The sequence below is a fragment of the Hyla sarda genome, chromosome 7 (genome assembly GCF_029499605.1).
Source record: "Hyla sarda isolate aHylSar1 chromosome 7, aHylSar1.hap1, whole genome shotgun sequence".
Taxonomy (NCBI): domain Eukaryota; kingdom Metazoa; phylum Chordata; class Amphibia; order Anura; family Hylidae; genus Hyla; species Hyla sarda.
The window spans coordinates 2,636,020-2,639,434 of record NC_079195.1 but is presented as its reverse complement, the minus strand read 5'-3'; positions in this window follow the sequence as shown (position 1 = coordinate 2,639,434).

The following is a 3,415-nucleotide window of genomic DNA, read 5'->3' as shown; positions in this document are numbered from 1 at the left end:
GGGTCCTATGGGGGTCATCACTGGCCACAGCAGGGTCCTATGGGGGTCATCACTGGCCACAGCGGGGTCCTATGGGGGTCATCACTGTCCACAGCGGGGTCCTATTGGGGTCATCACTGTCCACAGCGGGGTCCTATGGGGGTCATCACTGGCCACAGCGGGGTCCTATGGGGGTCATCACTGGCCACAGCGGGGTCCTATGGGGGTCATCACTGGCCACAGCAGGGTCCTATGGGGGTCATCACTGGCCACAGCGGGGTCCTATGGGGGTCATCACTGGCCACAGCGGGGTCCTATTGGAGTCATCACTGTCCACAGCGGGGTCCTATGGGGGTCATCACTGGCCACAGCGGGGTCCTATGGGGGTCATCACTGGCCACAGCGGGGTCCTATGGGGGTCATCACTGGCCACAGCGGGGTCCTATGGGGGTCATCATTGGCCACAGCGGGGTCGTATGGGGGTCATCACTGGCCACAGCGGGGTCCTATGGGGGTCATCACTGGCCACAGCGGGGTCCTATGGGGGTCATCACTGGCCACAGCGGGGTCCTATGGGGGTCATCATTGGCCACAGCGGGTCCTATGGGGGTCATCACTGGCCACAGCGGGGTCCTATGGGGGTCATCACTGGCCACAGCGGGGTCCTATGGGGGTCATCACTGGCCACAGCAGGGCCCTATGGGGGTCATCACTGGCCACAGCGGGGTCCTATAGGGGTCATCACTGGCCACAGCGGGGTCCTATGGGGGTCATCACTGGCCACAGCGGGGTCCTATGGGGGTCATCACTGGCCACAGCGGGGTCCTATGGGGGTCATCATTGGCCACAGCAGGGTCCTATGGGGGTCATCACTGGCCACAGCGGGGTCCTATGGGGGTCATCACTGGCCACAGCGGGGTCCTATGGGGGTCATCACTGGCCACAGCAGGGCCCTATGGGGGTCATCACTGGCCACAGCGGGGTCCTATAGGGGTCATCACTGGCCACAGCAGGGTCCTATGGGGGTCATCACTGGCCACAGCAGGGTCCTATGGGGGTCATCACTGGCCACGGCGGGGTCCTATGGGGGGGGTCATTGGCCACAGCAGGGTCCTATGGGGGTCATCACTGGCCACAGCGGGGTCCTATGGGGGTCATCACTGGCCACAGCGGGGTCCTATGGGGGTCATCACTGGCCACAGCAGGGCCCTATGGGGGTCATCACTGGCCACAGCGGGGTCCTATAGGGGTCATCACTGGCCACAGCGGGGTCCTATGGGGGTCATCACTGGGCACAGCGGGGTCCTATTGGAGTCATCACTGGCCACAGCGGGGTCCTATGGGGGTCATCACTGGCCACAGCAGGGCCCTATGGGGGTCATCACTGGCCACAGCGGGGTCCTATAGGGGTCATCACTGGCCACAGCGGGGTCCTATGGGGGTCATCACTGGCCACAGCGGGGTCCTATTGGAGTCATCACTGTCCACAGCGGGGTCCTATGGGGGTCATCACTGGCCACAGCGGGGTCCTATGGGGGTCATCACTGGCCACAGCAGGGCCCTATGGGGGTCATCACTGGCCACAGCGGGGTCCTATAGGGGTCATCACTGGCCACAGCGGGGTCCTATGGAGGTCATCACTGGCCACAGCGGGGTCCTATGGGGGTCATCATTGGCCACAGCAGGGTCCTATGGGGGTCATCACTGGCCACAGCGGGGTCCTATGGGGGTCATCACTGGCCACAGCGGGGTCCTATAGGGGTCATCACTGGCCACAGCGGGGTCCTATGGGAGTCATCACTGTCCACAGCGGGGTCCTATGGGGGTCATCACTGGCCACAGCGGGGTCCTATGGGGGTCATCACTGGCCACAGCAGGGCCCTATGGGGGTCATCACTGGCCACAGCGGGGTCCTATGGGGGTCATCATTGGCCACAGCAGGGTCCTATGGGGGTCATCACTGGCCACAGCGGGGTCCTATGGGGGTCATCACTGGCCACAGCAGGGTCCTATGGGGGTCATCATTGGCCACAGCAGGGTCCTATGGGGGTCATCACTGGCCACAGCGGGGTCCTATGGGGGTCATCACTGGCCACAGCGGGGTCCTATGGGGGTCATCACTGGCCACAGCGGGGTCCTATGGGGGTCATCACTGGCCACAGCAGGGCCCTATGGGGGTCATCACTGGCCACAGCGGGGTCCTATAGGGGTCATCACTGGCCACAGCGGGGTCCTATTGGAGTCATCACTGTCCACAGCGGGGTCCTATGGGGGTCATCACTGGCCACAGCGGGGTCCTATGGGGGTCATCATTGGCCACAGCAGGGTCCTATGGGGGTCATCACTGGCCACAGCGGGGTCCTATGGGGGTCATCACTGGCCACAGCAGGGCCCTATGGGGGTCATCACTGGCCACAGCGGGGTCCTATAGGGGTCATCACTGGCCACAGCGGGGTCCTATGGGGGTCATCATTGGCCACAGCAGGGTCCTATGGGGGTCATCACTGGTCCTATCGGTATTTTTCACACTTAAATATATTGATATTATTGCTGATTTCCCCTATAACTAAATGCGGACCCCGACATTGTCTAAGTCTAGCTCCTCCCACAGATACTCAGTGTTGGTGACCGGTAAAAAAAACGAATAAGAAAAAAAGAAAAGGAGAGGGTTATGTGACTTCCCTTTAGGTCCCATGTAGGTTCCTCTCACTAGGACACAGCAGCTCCAGGGTTAATTATTCTCTTATAGAGTCGTATAATGTTCAGCCTATAGTCCTGCAGTGTAGAGAACAGACCCCTGTGATGAAATGGTTAATTACGTAATCCTAGAACAATAGAGATGACATGGACGGCCCCGCACCTGTATGGATTCACTTCCAGGGCCGACCCCTGATTCTGCTGCTTAGAGAAGACTTTTTGCCTGAAGAGAAGTCGTCCATCACTGAGAGGAACAGAAGATCAATAAGATAAGGGACCTAATATACCAACGAAGGGGGACATGATGATGGTCGGCCACGTGTAGGGCCTGGTGAGCGTTCCTTATGTAGGGCCTGGTGAGCGTTCCTTATGTAGGGCCTGGTAAGCATCCCTCATGTAGGCCCTGGTGAGCGTTCCTTATGTAGGGCCTGGTGAGTGTTCCTTATGTAGGGCCTGGTGAGCGTTCCTTATGTAGGGCTTGGTGAGCGTTCATTGTGTGGGGCCTGGTGAGCGTTCCTTATGTAGGGCCTGATGAGCGTTCCTTATGTAGGGCCTGGTGAGCGTTCCTTATGTAGGGCCTGGTAAGCATCCCTCGTGTAGGGCCTGGTGAGCGTTCCTTGTGTAGGGCCTGGTGAGCGTTCCTTATGTAGGGCCTGGTGAGCGTTCCTTATGTAGGGCCTGGTGAACGTTCCTTGTGTAGGGCCTGGTGAGCGTTCCTTATGTAGGGCCTGGTGAGTGT